This window comes from Apteryx mantelli, unplaced genomic scaffold (genome assembly GCF_036417845.1).
Source record: "Apteryx mantelli isolate bAptMan1 unplaced genomic scaffold, bAptMan1.hap1 HAP1_SCAFFOLD_33, whole genome shotgun sequence".
Lineage (NCBI taxonomy): Eukaryota > Metazoa > Chordata > Aves > Apterygiformes > Apterygidae > Apteryx > Apteryx mantelli.
In genome coordinates, this window is record NW_027118682.1 from 2,334,868 (window position 1) to 2,351,506 (window position 16,639).

A 16,639-nucleotide genomic window follows, 5' to 3' on the forward strand; every position below is an offset into this window, starting at 1 on the left:
ACTTGTGGCTCAGTGCCTGATAGGCCAGTGCTGGTGATGTGGGTGCAGTTTGTGGTTGTGATGTCACTTGTGGCTGAGTGCCTGATAGGCCAGTGCTGCTCCTGTGTCTGCAGTTTGTGGTTGTGATGTCACTTGTGTCTCAGTGCCTGATAGGCCAGTGGTGGTGGTGTGGGTGCAGTTTGTGGTTGTGATGTCACTTGTGGCTGAGTGCCTGATAGGCCAGTGCTGGTGCTGTGGGTGCAGTTTGTGGTTGTGATGTCACTTGTGGCTGAGTGCCTGATAGGCCAGTGGTGGTCCTGTGGGTGCAGTTTGTGGTTGTGATGTCACTTGTGGCTCAGTGCCTGATAGGCCAGTGCTGGTGGTGTGGGTGCAGTTTGTGGTTGTGATGTCACTTGTGGCTGAGTGCCTGATAGGCCAGTGCTGGTCCTGTGGGTGCAGTTTGTGGTTGTGAGGCCACTTGTGGCTGAGTGCCTGATAGGCCAGTGCTGGTGTTGTGGGTGCAGTTTTTGGTTGTGATGTCACTTGTGGCTCAGTGCCTAATAGGCCGATGCTGGTCACATGGCTGCAGTTTGTGTTTGTGATGTCACTTGTGGCTGAGTGCCTGATAGGCCAGTGCTGGTGTTTTGTTTGCAGTTTGTGGTTGTGATGTCACTTGTGGCTGAGTGCCTGATAGGCCAGTGCTGGTGTTTTGTTTGCAGTTTGTGTTTGTGATATCACTTGTGGCTGAGTGCCTGATAGGCCAGTGCTGGTGTTGTGGGTGCAGTTTGTGTTTGTGATGTCACTTGTGGCTCAGTGCCTGATAGGCCAGTGCTGGTGATGTGGCTGCAGTTTGTGGTTGTGATGTCACTTGTGGCTGAGTGCCTGATAGGCCAGTGCTGGTGATGTGTGTTCAGTTTGTGGTTGTGATGTCACTTGTGGCTGAGTGCCTGATAGGCCAGTGCTGGTGTTGTGGGTGCAGTTTGTGGTTGTGAGGTCACTTGTGGCTGAGTGCCTGATAGGCCAGTGCTGGTGATGAGGCTGCAGTTTGTGGTTGTGATGTCAGTTGTGGTTCAGTGCCTGATAGGCCAGTGCTGGTGTTGTGGCTGCAGTTTGTGGTTGTGAGGTCACTTGTGGCTCAGCGCCTGATAGGCCAGTGTTGGTGATGTGGGAGCAGTTTGTGGTTGTCATGTCACTTGTGGCTGAGTGCCTGATAGGCCAGTGCTGGTGATGTGGGTGCAGTTTGTGGTTGTGATGTCACTTGTGGCTGAGTGCCTGATAGGCCAGTGCTGGTGTTGTGGGTGCAGTTTGTGGTTGTGATGTCACTTGTGGCTGAGTGCCTGATAGGCCAGTGCTGGTCCTGTGGGTGCAGTTTGTGGTTGTGATGTCACTTTTGGCTGAGTGCCTGACAGGCCAGTGCTGGTGGTGTGGGTGCAGTTTGTGGTTGTGATGTCACTTGTGGCTCAGTGTTTGATAGGCCAGTGCTGGTCCTGTGGGTGGAGTTTGTGTTTGTGATGTCACTTGTGGCTGAGTGCCTGATAGGCCAGTGCTGGTTCTGTTTGTGCAATTTGTTTTTGTGATGTCACTTGTGTCTCAGTGCCTGATTGGCCAGTGTTGGTGTTTTGGGTGCAGTTTGTGTTTGTGATGTCACTTGTGGCTGAGTGCCTGATAGGCCAGTGCTGGTGATGTGAGTGCAGTTTGTGTTTGTGATGTCACTTGTGGCTCAGTGCCTGATAGGCCGATGCTGGTGATGTGGGTGGAGTTTGTGTTTGTGATGTCACTTGTGGCTCAGTGCCTGATCGGACAGTGCTGGTCACATAACTGCAGTTTGTGTTTGTGATGTCAGTTGTGTCTCAGTGCCTGATAGGCCAGTGCTGGTGATGTGGCTGCAGTTTGTGGTTATGATGTCACTTGTGGCTCAGTGCCTGATAGGCCAGTGCTGGTGATGTGGGTGCAGTTTGTGGTTGTGATGTCACTTGTGGCTGAGTGCCTGATAGGCCAGTGCTGCTCCTGTGTCTGCAGTTTGTGGTTGTGATGTCACTTGTGTCTCAGTGCCTGATAGGCCAGTGGTGGTGGTGTGGGTGCAGTTTGTGGTTGTGATGTCACTTGTGGCTGAGTGCCTGATAGGCCAGTGCTGGTGCTGTGGGTGCAGTTTGTGGTTGTGATGTCACTTGTGGCTGAGTGCCTGATAGGCCAGTGGTGGTCCTGTGGGTGCAGTTTGTGGTTGTGATGTCACTTGTGGCTCAGTGCCTGATAGGCCAGTGCTGGTGGTGTGGGTGCAGTTTGTGGTTGTGATGTCACTTGTGGCTGAGTGCCTGATAGGCCAGTGCTGGTCCTGTGGGTGCAGTTTGTGGTTGTGAGGCCACTTGTGGCTGAGTGCCTGATAGGCCAGTGCTGGTGTTGTGGGTGCAGTTTTTGGTTGTGATGTCACTTGTGGCTCAGTGCCTAATAGGCCGATGCTGGTCACATGGCTGCAGTTTGTGTTTGTGATGTCACTTGTGGCTGAGTGCCTGATAGGCCAGTGCTGGTGTTTTGTTTGCAGTTTGTGGTTGTGATGTCACTTGTGGCTGAGTGCCTGATAGGCCAGTGCTGGTGTTTTGTTTGCAGTTTGTGTTTGTGATATCACTTGTGGCTGAGTGCCTGATAGGCCAGTGCTGGTGTTGTGGGTGCAGTTTGTGTTTGTGATGTCACTTGTGGCTCAGTGCCTGATAGGCCAGTGCTGGTGATGTGGCTGCAGTTTGTGGTTGTGATGTCACTTGTGGCTGAGTGCCTGATAGGCCAGTGCTGGTGATGTGTGTTCAGTTTGTGGTTGTGATGTCACTTGTGGCTGAGTGCCTGATAGGCCAGTGCTGGTGTTGTGGGTGCAGTTTGTGGTTGTGAGGTCACTTGTGGCTGAGTGCCTGATAGGCCAGTGCTGGTGATGAGGCTGCAGTTTGTGGTTGTGATGTCAGTTGTGGTTCAGTGCCTGATAGGCCAGTGCTGGTGTTGTGGCTGCAGTTTGTGGTTGTGAGGTCACTTGTGGCTCAGCGCCTGATAGGCCAGTGTTGGTGATGTGGGAGCAGTTTGTGGTTGTCATGTCACTTGTGGCTGAGTGCCTGATAGGCCAGTGCTGGTGATGTGGGTGCAGTTTGTGGTTGTGATGTCACTTGTGGCTGAGTGCCTGATAGGCCAGTGCTGGTGTTGTGGGTGCAGTTTGTGGTTGTGATGTCACTTGTGGCTGAGTGCCTGATAGGCCAGTGCTGGTCCTGTGGGTGCAGTTTGTGGTTGTGATGTCACTTTTGGCTGAGTGCCTGACAGGCCAGTGCTGGTGGTGTGGGTGCAGTTTGTGGTTGTGATGTCACTTGTGGCTCAGTGTTTGATAGGCCAGTGCTGGTCCTGTGGGTGGAGTTTGTGTTTGTGATGTCACTTGTGGCTGAGTGCCTGATAGGCCAGTGCTGGTTCTGTTTGTGCAATTTGTTTTTGTGATGTCACTTGTGTCTCAGTGCCTGATTGGCCAGTGTTGGTGTTTTGGGTGCAGTTTGTGTTTGTGATGTCACTTGTGGCTGAGTGCCTGATAGGCCAGTGCTGGTGATGTGAGTGCAGTTTGTGTTTGTGATGTCACTTGTGGCTCAGTGCCTGATAGGCCGATGCTGGTGATGTGGGTGGAGTTTGTGTTTGTGATGTCACTTGTGGCTCAGTGCCTGATCGGACAGTGCTGGTCACATAACTGCAGTTTGTGTTTGTGATGTCAGTTGTGTCTCAGTGCCTGATAGGCCAGTGCTGGTGATGTGGCTGCAGTTTGTGGTTATGATGTCACTTGTGGCTCAGTGTCTGATAGGCCAGTGGTGGTCCTGTGGGTGCAGTTTGTGGTTGTGATGTCACTTGTGGCTGAGTGCCTGATAGGCCAGAGCTGGTCCTGTGGGTGGAGTTTGTGTTTGTGAGGTCACTTGTGTCTCAGTGCCTGATAGGCCAGTGCTGGTGATGTGGGTGCAGTTTGTGGTTGTGATGTCACTTGTGGCTGAGTGCCTGACAGGCCAGTGGTGGTCCTGTGGTTGCAGTTTGTGGTTGTGATGTCACTTGTGGCTGAGTGCCTGATAGGCCAGTGCTGGTGATGTGGGTGCAGTTTGTGTTTGTGATGTCACTTGTGGCTCAGTGCCTGATAGGCCAGTGCTGGTGATGTGGCTGCAGTTTGTGGTTATGATGTCACTTGTGGCTGAGTGCCTGATAGGCCAGTGGTGGTCCTGTGGGTACAGTTTGTGGTTGTGATGTCACTTGTGGCTCAGTGCCTGATAGGCCAGTGCTGGTCATGTAGGTGCAGTGTGTGTTTGTGATGTCACTTGTGGCTGAGTGCCTGATAGGCCAGTGCTGGTGATGTGGGTGCAGTTTGTGTTTGTGATGTCACTTGTGGCTCAGTGCCTGATAGGCCAGTGCTGGTGATGTGTGTGGAGTTTGTGGTTGTGATGTCACTTGTGGCTCAGTGCCTGATAGGCCAGAGCTGGTCCTTTGGGTGGAGTTTGTGGTTGTGATGTCACTTGTGGCTGAGTGCCTGATAGGCCAGAGCTGGTCACGTGGCTGGAGTTTGTGGTTGTGATGTCACTTGTGGCTGAGTGCCTGATAGGCCAGTGCTGGTGATGTGGGTGCAGTTTGTGGTTGTGATGTCAGTTGTGTCTCAGTGCCTGCTAGGCCAGTGGTGGTCCTGTGGCAGCAGTTCGTGGTTGTGATGTCAGTTGTGGCTGAGTGCCTGATAGGCCAGTGCTGGTGATGTGGCTGCAGTTTGTGGTTGTGATGTCAGTTGTGTCTCAGTGCCTGATAGGCCAGTGCTGGTCCTGTGGTTGCAGTTTGTGGTTGTGATGTCACTTGTGGCTCAGTGCCTGATAGGCCAATGCTGGTCCTGTGGGTGCAGTTTGTGTTTGTGATGTCACTTGTGGCTCAGTGCCTGATAGGCCAGTGCTGGTCCTGTGGGTGCAGTTTGTTTTTGTGATGTCACTTGTGGCTCAGTGCCTGATAGGCCAGTGCTGGTGATGTGTCTGCAGTTTGTGGTTGTGATGTCACTTGTGTCTCAGTGCCTGATAGGCCAGTGCTGGTGATGTGGGTGGAGTTTGTGGTTGTGATGTCACTTGTTGCTCAGTGCCTGATAGGCCACTGCTGGTTACAGGGCTGCAGTTTGTGGTTGTGATGTCACTTGTGGCTCAGTGCCTGATCGGACAGTGCTGGTCACATAACTGCAGTTTGTGTTTGTGATGTCAGTTGTGGCTGAGTGCCTGATAGGCCAGTGCTGGTGCTGTGGGTGCAGTTTGTGGTTGTGATGTCACTTGTGTCTCAGTGCCTGATAGGCCAGTGCTGTTCCTGTCGGTGGAGTTTGTGTTTGTGATGTCACTTGTGTCTCAGTGCCTGATAGGCCAGTACTGGTGATGTGGGTGGAGTTTGTGGTTGTGATGTCACTTGTGGCTGAGTGCCTGATAGGCCAGTGCTGGTGATGTTGCTGCTGTTTTACTGATTGTGATGTCACTGGTGTCTCAGTGCCTGACAGGCCAGTGGTGGTGATGTGGGTGCAGTTTGTGGTTGTGATGTCACTTGTTGCTCAGTGCCTGATAGGCCACTGCTGGTTACAGGGCTGCAGTTTGTGGTTGTGATGTCACTTGTGGCTCAGTGCCTGATCGGACAGTGCTGGTCACATAACTGCAGTTTGTGTTTGTGATGTCAGTTGTGTCTCAGTGCCTGATAGGCCAGTGCTGGTGATGTGGCTGCAGTTTGTGGTTGTGATGTCACTTGTGGCTCAGTGCCTGATAGGCCAGAGCTGGTCCTGTGGGTGGAGTTTGTGTTTGTGAGGTCACTTGTTTCTCAGTGCCTGATAGGCCAGTGGTGGTGATGTGGGTACAGTTTGTGGTTGTGATGTCACTAGTGGCTCAGTGCCTGATAGGCCATTGCTGGTTCTGTTTGTGCAGTTTGTGGTTGTGATGTCACTTGTGTCTGAGTGCCTGATAGGCCAGTGCTGGTGATGTGGGTGCAGTTTGTGGTTGTGATGTCACTTGTGGCTGAGTGCCTGATAGGCCAGTGCTGGTGATGTGGGTACAGTTTGTGTTTGTGATGTCACTTGTGGCTCAGTGCCTGATAGGCCAGTGCTGGTGATGTGGCTGCAGTTTGTGGTTGTGATGTCACTTGTGGCTCAGTGCCTGATAGGCCAGTGCTGGTCATGTAGGTGCAGTGTGTGTTTGTGATGTCACTTGTGGCTGAGTGCCTGATAGGCCAGTGCTGGTGATGTGGCTGCAGTTTGTGTTTGTGATGTCACTTGTGGCTCAGTGCCTGATAGGCCAGTGCTGGTGATGTGTGTGGAGTTTGTGGTTGTGATGTCACTTGTGGCTCAGTGCCTGATAGGCCAGAGCTGGTCCTGTGGGTGGAGTTTGTGTTTGTGATGTCAGTTGTGGCTCAGTGCCTGATAGGCCAGAGCTGGTCCTGTGGGTGGAGTTTTTGGTTGTGATGTCACTTGTGGCTGAGTGCCTGATAGGCCAGAGCTGGTCACGTGGGTGGAGTTTGTGGTTGTGATGTCACTTGTGGCTGAGTGCCTGATAGGCCAGTGCTGGTGATGTGGGTGCAGTTTGTGGTTGTGATGTCACTTGTGGCTGAGTGCCTGATAGGCCAGTGCTGGTCCTGTGGGTGCAGTTTGTGTTTGTGATGTCACTTGTGGCTGAGTGCCTGATAGGCCAGAGCTGGTCACGTGGGTGCAGTTTGTGGTTGTGATGTCACTTGTGGCTGAGTGCCTGATAGGCCAGTGGTGGTCCTGTGGGTGCAGTTTGTGGTTGTGATGTCACTTGTGGCTCAGTGCCTGATAGGCCAGTGGTGGTGGTGTGGGTGCAGTTTGTGGTTGTGATGTCACTTGTGGCTGAGTGCCTGATAGGCCAGTGCTGGTCCTGTGGGTGCAGTTTGTGGTTGTGAGGCCACTTGTGGCTGAGTGCCTGATAGGCCAGTGCTGGTGTTTTGTTTGCAGTTTGTGGTTGTGATGTCACTTGTGGCTCAGTGCCTGATAGGCCAGTGCTGTTCCTCTGGGCGGAGTTTGTGTTTTTGATGTCACTTGTGGCTCAGTGCCTGATAGGCCAGTGCTGGTGATGTGGGTGCAGTTTGTGGTTGTGATGTCACTTGTGGCTGAGTGCCTGATAGGCCAGTGCTGCTCCTGTGTCTGCAGTTTGTGGTTGTGATGTCACTTGTGTCTCAGTGCCTGATAGGCCAGTGGTGGTGGTGTGGGTGCAGTTTGTGGTTGTGATGTCACTTGTGGCTGAGTGCCTGATAGGCCAGTGCTGGTGGTGTGGGTGCAGTTTGTGGTTGTGATGTCACTTGTGGCTGAGTGCCTGATAGGCCAGTGCTGGTCCTGTGGGTGCAGTTTGTGGTTGTGAGGCCACTTGTGGCTGAGTGCCTGATAGGCCAGTGCTGGTGATGCGGCTGCAGTTTGTGGTTGTGATGTCACTTGTGGCTCATTGCCTGATAGGCCAGTGCTGGTGATGTGGCTGCAGTTTGTGTTTGTGATGTCACTTGTGGCTCAGTGCCTGATAGGCCAGTGCTGGTGATGTGTGTGGAGTTTGTGGTTGTGATGTCACTTGTGGCTCAGTGCCTGATAGGCCATTGCTGGTTCTGTTTGTGCAGTTTGTGGTTGTGATGTCACTTGTGGCTGAGTGCCTGACAGGCCAGTGCTGGTCCTGTGGGTGCAGTTTGTGTTTGTGATGTCACTTGTGGCTGAGTGCCTGATAGGCCAGTGCTGGTGATGTGGGTACAGTTTGTGTTTGTGATGTCACTTGTGGCTCAGTGCCTGATAGGCCAGTGCTGGTGATGTGGCTGCAGTTTGTGGTTATGATGTCACTTGTGGCTCAGTGTCTGATAGGCCAGTGGTGGTCCTGTGGGTGCAGTTTGTGGTTGTGATGTCACTTGTGGCTCAGTGCCTGATAGGCCAGTGCTGGTGATGTGGGTGCAGTTTGTGGTTGTGATGTCAGTTGTGTCTCAGTGCCTGCTAGGCCAGTGGTGGTCCTGTGGCAGCAGTTTGTGGTTGTGATGTCACTTGTGGCTGAGTGCCTGATAGGCCAGTGCTGGTGATGTGGCTGCAGTTTGTGGTTGTGATGTCACTTGTGTCTCAGTGCCTGATAGGCCAGTGCTGGTCCTGTGGGTGCAGTTTGTGGTTGTGATGTCACTTGTGGCTGAGTGCCTGATAGGCCAATGCTGGTCCTGTGGGTGCAGTTTGTGTTTGTGATGTCACTTGTGGCTCAGTGCCTGATAGGCCAGTGCTGGTCCTGTGGGTGCAGTTTGTTTTTGTGATGTCACTTGTGGCTCAGTGCCTGATAGGCCAGAGCTGGTGATGTGTCTGCAGTTTGTGGTTGTGATGTCACTTGTGTCTCAGTGCCTGATAGGCCAGTGCTGGTGATGTGTGTGGAGTTTGTGTTTGTGATGTCACTTGTGTCTCAGTGCCTGATAGGCCAGTGGTGGTCCTGTGGGTGCAGTTTGTGTTTGTGATGTCACTTGTGGCTCAGTGTCTGATAGGCCAGTGCTGGTGTTGTGGGTGCAGTTTGTGGTTGTGATGTCACTTGTGGCTGAGTGCCTGATAGGCCAGTGGTGGTCCTGTGTCTGCAGTTTGTGTTTGTAATGTCACTTGTGGCTGAGTGCCTGATAGGCCAGTGCTGGTGATGTGGGTGCAGTTTGTGGTTGTGATGTCACTTGTGGCTGAGTGCCTGATAGGCCAGTGCTGGTGCTGTGGGTAGAGTTTGTGTTTGTGATGTCAGTTGTGTCTCAGTGCCTGATAGGCCAGTGCTGGTCCTGTGGGTGCAGTTTGTGGTTGTGATGTCAGTTGTGGCTCAGTGCCTGATAGGCCAGTGCTGTTCCTGTCGGTGGAGTTTGTGTTTGTGATGTCACTTGTGTCTCAGTGCCTGATAGGCCAGTACTGGTGATGTGGGTGGAGTTTGTGGTTGTGATGTCACTTGTGGCTGAGTGCCTGATAGGCCAGTGCTGGTGATGTTGCTGCTGTTTTGCTGATTGTGATGTCACTGGTGTCTCAGTGCCTGACAGGCCAGTGGTGGTGATGTGGGTGCAGTTTGTGGTTGTGATGTCACTTGTTGCTCAGTGCCTGATAGGCCACTGCTGGTTACAGGGCTGCAGTTTGTGGTTGTGATGTCACTTGTGGCTGAGTGCCTCATAGGCCAGTGCTGGTCCTGTGGGTGGAGTTTGTTCTTGTGATGTCACTTGTGGCTGAGTGCCTGATAGGCCAGTGCTGGTGATGTGCGTACAGTTTGTGGTTGTGATGTCACTTGTGGCTGAGTGCCTGATAGGCCAGTGCTGGTCCTGTGGTTGCAGTTTGTGGTTGTGATGTCACTTGTGGCTGAGTGTCTGATAGGCCAGTGCTGGTCCTGTGGGTGCAGTTTGTGGTTGTGATGTCAGTTGTGGCTCAGTGCCTGATAGGCCAGTTCTGGTGATGTGGGTGCAATTTGTGGTTTTGATGTCACCTGTGGCTCAGTGCCTGATAGTCCAGTGCTGGTCCTGTGGGTGCAGTTTGTGGTTGTGATGTCACTTGTGGCTGACTGCCTGATAGGCCAGTGCTGGTCTTGTGGGTAGAGTTTGTGGTTGTGATGTCACTTGTGGCTCAGTGCCTGATTGGCCAGTGCTGGTGTTTTGGGTGCAGTTTGTGGTTGTGATGTCACTTGTGGCTGAGTGCCTGATAGGCCAGTGCTGGTGATGTGGGAGCAGTTTGTGTTTGTGATGTCACTTGACGCTCAGTGTCTGATAGGCCAGAGCTGGTCCTGTGGGTGCAGTTTGTTTTTGTGATGTCAGTTGTGGCTGAGTGCCTGCTAGGCCAGTGCTGGTGATGCGGCTGCAGTTTGTGGTTGTGATGTCACTTGTGGCTCATTGCCTGATAGGCCAGTGCTGGTGATGTGGGTGTAGTTTGTGTTTGTGATGTCACTTGTGTCTCAGTGCCTGATAGGCCAGTGCTGGTGATGTGTGTTCAGTTTGTGGTTGTGATGTCACTTGTGGCTCAGTGCCTGATAGGCCATTGCTGGTTCTGTTTGTGCAGTTTGTGGTTGTGATGTCACTTGTGGCTGAGTGCCTGACAGGCCAGTGCTGGTCCTGTGGGTGCAGTTTGTGTTTGTGATGTCACTTGTGGCTGAGTGCCTGATAGGCCAGTGCTGGTGATGTGGGTACAGTTTGTGTTTGTGATGTCACTTGTGGCTCAGTGCCTGATAGGCCAGTGCTGGTGATGTGGCTGCAGTTTGTGGTTATGATGTCACTTGTGGCTCAGTGTCTGATAGGCCAGTGGTGGTCCTGTGGGTGCAGTTTGTGGTTGTGATGTCACTTGTGGCTCAGTGCCTGATAGGCCAGTGCTGGTGTTGTGGGTGCAGTTTGTGTTTGTGATGTCACTTGTGGCTGAGTGCCTGATAGGCCAGTGCTGGTGATGTGGGAGCAGTTTGTGGTTGTGATGTCACTTGTGGCTCAGTGCCTGATAGGCCAGTGCTGGTGATGTGGGTGCAGTTTGTGTTTGTGATGTCACTTGTGGCTGAGTGCCTGATAGGCCAGTGCTGGTGATGTGGGTGCAGTTTGTGGTTGTGATGTCAGTTGTGTCTCAGTGCCTGCTAGGCCAGTGGTGGTCCTGTGGCAGCAGTTCGTGGTTGTGATGTCACTTGTGGCTCAGTGCCTGATAGGCCAGTGCTGGTGATGTGGCTGCAGTTTGTGGTTATGATGTCACTTGTGTCTCAGTGCCTGATAGGCCAGTGCTGGTCCTGTGGTTGCAGTTTGTGGTTGTGATGTCACTTGTGGCTCAGTGCCTGATAGGCCAATGCTGGTCCTGTGGGTGCAGTTTGTGTTTGTGATGTCACTTGTGGCTCACTGCCTGATAGGCCAGTGCTGGTGATGTGGGTGCAGTTTGTTTTTGTGATGTCACTTGTGGCTCAGTGCCTGATAGGCCAGAGCTGGTGATGTGTCTGCAGTTTGTGGTTGTGATGTCACTTGTGTCTCAGTGCCTGATAGGCCAGTGCTGGTGATGTGTGTGGAGTTTGTGGTTGTGATGTCACTTGTGTCTCAGTGCCTGATAGGCCAGTGGTGGTCCTGTGGGTGCAGTTTGTGTTTGTGATGTCAGTTGTGGCTCAGTGCCTGATAGGCCAGTGCTGTTCCTGTCGGTGGAGTTTGTGTTTGTGATGTCACTTGTGTCTCAGTGCCTGATAGGCCAGTACTGGTGATGTGGGTGGAGTTTGTGGTTGTGATGTCACTTGTGGCTGAGTGCCTGATAGGCCAGTGCTGGTGATGTTGCTGCTGTTTTGCTGATTGTGATGTCACTGGTGTCTCAGTGCCTGACAGGCCAGTGGTGGTGATGTGGGTGCAGTTTGTGGTTGTGATGTCACTTGTTGCTCAGTGCCTGATAGGCCACTGCTGGTTACAGGGCTGCAGTTTGTGGTTGTGATGTCACTTGTGGCTGAGTGCCTCATAGGCCAGTGCTGGTCCTGTGGGTGGAGTTTGTTCTTGTGATGTCACTTGTGGCTGAGTGCCTGATAGGCCAGTGCTGGTGATGTGCGTACAGTTTGTGGTTGTGATGTCACTTGTGGCTGAGTGCCTGATAGGCCAGTGCTGGTCCTGTGGTTGCAGTTTGTGGTTGTGATGTCACTTGTGGCTGAGTGTCTGATAGGCCAGTGCTGGTCCTGTGGGTGCAGTTTGTGGTTGTGATGTCAGTTGTGGCTCAGTGCCTGATAGGCCAGTGCTGGTGATGTGGGTGCAATTTGTGGTTTTGATGTCACCTGTGGCTGAGTGCCTGATAGTCCAGTGCTGGTCCTGTGGGTGCAGTTTGTGGTTGTGATGTCACTTGTGGCTGACTGCCTGATAGGCCAGTGCTGGTCTTGTGGGTAGAGTTTGTGGTTGTGATGTCACTTGTGGCTCAGTGCCTGATTGGCCAGTGCTGGTGTTTTGGGTGCAGTTTGTGGTTGTGATGTCACTTGTGGCTCAGTGCCTGATAGGCCATTGCTGGTTCTGTTTGTGCAGTTTGTGGTTGTGATGTCACTTGTGGCTCAGTGCCTGACAGGCCAGTGCTGGTCCTGTGGGTGCAGTTTGTGTTTGTGATGTCACTTGTGGCTGAGTGCCTGATAGGCCAGTGCTGGTGATGTGGGTACAGTTTGTGTTTGTGATGTCACTTGTGGCTCAGTGCCTGATAGGCCAGTGCTGGTGATGTGGCTGCAGTTTGTGGTTATGATGTCACTTGTGGCTCAGTGTCTGATAGGCCAGTGGTGGTCCTGTGGGTGCAGTTTGTGGTTGTGATGTCACTTGTGGCTCAGTGCCTGATAGGCCAGTGCTGGTCATGTAGGTGCAGTGTGTGTTTGTGATGTCACTTGTGGCTGAGTGCCTGATAGGCCAGTGCTGGTGATGTGGGAGCAGTTTGTGGTTGTGATGTCACTTGTGGCTCAGTGCCTGATAGGCCAGTGCTGGTGATGTGGGTGCAGTTTGTGGTTGTGATGTCACTTGTGGCTGAGTGCCTGATAGGCCAGTGCTGGTGATGTGGGTGCAGTTTGTGGTTGTGATGTCAGTTGTGTCTCAGTGCCTGCTAGGCCAGTGGTGGTCCTGTGGCAGCAGTTCGTGGTTGTGATGTCACTTGTGGCTCAGTGCCTGATAGGCCAGTGCTGGTGATGTGGCTGCAGTTTGTGGTTATGATGTCACTTGTGTCTCAGTGCCTGATAGGCCAGTGCTGGTCCTGTGGTTGCAGTTTGTGGTTGTGATGTCACTTGTGGCTCAGTGCCTGATAGGCCAATGCTGGTCCTGTGGGTGCAGTTTGTGTTTGTGATGTCACTTGTGGCTCACTGCCTGATAGGCCAGTGCTGGTGATGTGGGTGCAGTTTGTTTTTGTGATGTCACTTGTGGCTCAGTGCCTGATAGGCCAGAGCTGGTGATGTGTCTGCAGTTTGTGGTTGTGATGTCACTTGTGTCTCAGTGCCTGATAGGCCAGTGCTGGTGATGTGTGTGGAGTTTGTGGTTGTGATGTCACTTGTGTCTCAGTGCCTGATAGGCCAGTGGTGGTCCTGTGGGTGCAGTTTGTGTTTGTGATGTCAGTTGTGGCTCAGTGCCTGATAGGCCAGTGCTGTTCCTGTCGGTGGAGTTTGTGTTTGTGATGTCACTTGTGTCTCAGTGCCTGATAGGCCAGTACTGGTGATGTGGGTGGAGTTTGTGGTTGTGATGTCACTTGTGGCTGAGTGCCTGATAGGCCAGTGCTGGTGATGTGCGTACAGTTTGTGGTTGTGATGTCACTTGTGGCTGAGTGCCTGATAGGCCAGTGCTGGTCCTGTGGGTGCAGTTTGTGGTTGTGATGTCACTTGTGGCTGACTGCCTGATAGGCCAGTGCTGGTCTTGTGGGTAGAGTTTGTGGTTGTGATGTCACTTGTGGCTCAGTGCCTGATTGGCCAGTGCTGGTGTTTTGGGTGCAGTTTGTGGTTGTGATGTCACTTGTGGCTGAGTGCCTGATAGGCCAGTGCTGGTGATGTGGGAGCAGTTTGTGTTTGTGATGTCACTTGACGCTCAGTGTCTGATAGGCCAGAGCTGGTCCTGTGGGTGCAGTTTGTTTTTGTGATGTCAGTTGTGGCTGAGTGCCTGCTAGGCCAGTGCTGGTGATGCGGCTGCAGTTTGTGGTTGTGATGTCACTTGTGGCTCATTGCCTGATAGGCCAGTGCTGGTGATGTGGGTGTAGTTTGTGTTTGTGATGTCACTTGTGTCTCAGTGCCTGCTAGGCCAGTGCTGGTGATGCGGCTGCAGTTTGTGGTTGTGATGTCACTTGTGGCTCAGTGCCTGATAGGCCATTGCTGGTTCTGTTTGTGCAGTTTGTGGTTGTGATGTCACTTGTGGCTGAGTGCCTGACAGGCCAGTGCTGGTCCTGTGGGTGCAGTTTGTGTTTGTGATGTCACTTGTGGCTGAGTGCCTGATAGGCCAGTGCTGGTGATGTGGCTGCAGTTTGTGGTTGTGATGTCACTTGTGGCTCAGTGTCTGATAGGCCAGTGCTGGTGATGTGGCTGCAGTTTGTGGTTATGATGTCACTTGTGGCTCAGTGTCTGATAGGCCAGTGGTGGTCCTGTGGGTGCAGTTTGTGGTTGTGATGTCACTTGTGGCTCAGTGCCTGATAGGCCAGTGCTGGTCATGTAGGTGCAGTGTGTGTTTGTGATGTCACTTGTGGCTGAGTGCCTGATAGGCCAGTGCTGGTGATGTGGGAGCAGTTTGTGGTTGTGATGTCACTTGTGGCTCAGTGCCTGATAGGCCAGTGCTGGTCCTGTGGGTGCAGTTTGTGGTTGTGAGGCCACTTGTGGCTGAGTGCCTGATAGGCCAGTGCTGGTGATGTGGCTGCAGTTTGTGGTTGTGATGTCACTTGTGTCTCAGTGCCTGATAGGCCAGTGCTGGTCCTGTGGGTGCAGTTTGTGGTTGTGATGTCACTTGTGGCTGAGTGCCTGATAGGCCAATGCTGGTCCTGTGGGTGCAGTTTGTGTTTGTGATGTCACTTGTGGCTCAGTGCCTGATAGGCCAGTGCTGGTCCTGTGGGTGCAGTTTGTTTTTGTGATGTCACTTGTGGCTGAGTGCCTGATAGGCCAGAGCTGGTGATGTGTCTGCAGTTTGTGGTTGTGATGTCACTTGTGTCTCAGTGCCTGATAGGCCAGTGCTGGTGATGTGTGTGGAGTTTGTGTTTGTGATGTCACTTGTGTCTCAGTGCCTGATAGGCCAGTGGTGGTCCTGTGGGTGCAGTTTGTGTTTGTGATGTCACTTGTGGCTCAGTGTCTGATAGGCCAGTGCTGGTGTTGTGGGTGCAGTTTGTGGTTGTGATGTCACTTGTGGCTGAGTGCCTGATAGGCCAGTGGTGGTCCTGTGTCTGCAGTTTGTGTTTGTAATGTCACTTGTGGCTGAGTGCCTGATAGGCCAGTGCTGGTGATGTGGGTGCAGTTTGTGGTTGTGATGTCACTTGTGGCTGAGTGCCTGATAGGCCAGTGCTGGTGCTGTGGGTAGAGTTTGTGTTTGTGATGTCAGTTGTGTCTCAGTGCCTGATAGGCCAGTGGTGGTCCTGTGGGTGCAGTTTGTGGTTGTGATGTCAGTTGTGGCTCAGTGCCTGATAGGCCAGTGCTGTTCCTGTCGGTGGAGTTTGTGTTTGTGATGTCACTTGTGTCTCAGTGCCTGATAGGCCAGTACTGGTGATGTGGGTGGAGTTTGTGGTTGTGATGTCAGTTGTGGCTGAGTGCCTGACAGGCCAGTGCTGGTGATGTTGCTGCTGTTTTGCTGATTGTGATGTCACTGGTGTCTCAGTGCCTGACAGGCCAGTGGTGGTGATGTGGGTGCAGTTTGTGGTTGTGATGTCACTTGTTGCTCAGTGCCTGATAGGCCACTGCTGGTTACAGGGCTGCAGTTTGTGGTTGTGATGTCACTTGTGGCTGAGTGCCTCATAGGCCAGTGCTGGTCCTGTGGGTGGAGTTTTTTCTTGTGATGTCACTTGTGGCTGAGTGCCTGATAGGCCAGTGCTGGTGATGTGCGTACAGTTTGTGGTTGTGATGTCACTTGTGGCTGAGTGCCTGATAGGCCAGTGCTGGTCCTGTGGTTGCAGTTTGTGGTTGTGATGTCACTTGTGGCTGAGTGTCTGATAGGCCAGTGCTGGTCCTGTGGGTGCAGTTTGTGGTTGTGATGTCAGTTGTGGCTGAGTGCCTGATAGGCCAGTGGTGGTCCTGTGGGTGCAGTTTGTGTTTGTGATGTCAGTTGTGGCTCAGTGCCTGATAGGCCAGTGCTGTTCCTGTCGGTGGAGTTTGTGTTTGTGATGTCACTTGTGTCTCAGTGCCTGATAGGCCAGTACTGGTGATGTGGGTGGAGTTTGTGGTTGTGATGTCACTTGTGGCTGAGTGCCTGATAGGCCAGTGCTGGTGATGTGCGTACAGTTTGTGGTTGTGATGTCACTTGTGGCTGAGTGCCTGATAGGCCAGTGCTGGTGCTGTGGGTGGAGTTTGTGGTTGTGATGTCACTTGTGGCTGAGTGCCTGATAGGCCAGTGCTGGTGATGTGGGTGCAATTTGTGGTTTTGATGTCACCTGTGGCTCAGTGCCTGATAGTCCAGTGCTGGTCCTGTGGGTGCAGTTTGTGGTTGTGATGTCACTTGTGGCTGACTGCCTGATAGGCCAGTGCTGGTCTTGTGGGTAGAGTTTGTGGTTGTGATGTCACTTGTGGCTCAGTGCCTGATTGGCCAGTGCTGGTGTTTTGGGTGCAGTTTGTGGTTGTGATGTCACTTGTGGCTGAGTGCCTGATAGGCCAGTGCTGGTGATGTGGGAGCAGTTTGTTTTTGTGATGTCACTTGACGCTCAGTGTCTGATAGGCCAGAGCTGGTCCTGTGGGTGCAGTTTGTTTTTGTGATGTCAGTTGTGGCTGAGTGCCTGCTAGGCCAGTGCTGGTGATGCGGCTGCAGTTTGTGGTTGTGATGTCACTTGTGGCTCATTGCCTGATAGGCCAGTGCTGGTGATGTGGGTGTAGTTTGTGTTTGTGATGTCACTTGTGTCTCAGTGCCTGATAGGCCAGTGCTGGTGATGTGTGTTCAGTTTGTGGTTGTGATGTCACTTGTGGCTCAGTGCCTGATAGGCCATTGCTGGTTCTGTTTGTGCAGTTTGTGGTTGTGATGTCACTTGTGGCTGAGTGCCTGACAGGCCAGTGCTGGTCCTGTGGGTGCAGTTTGTGTT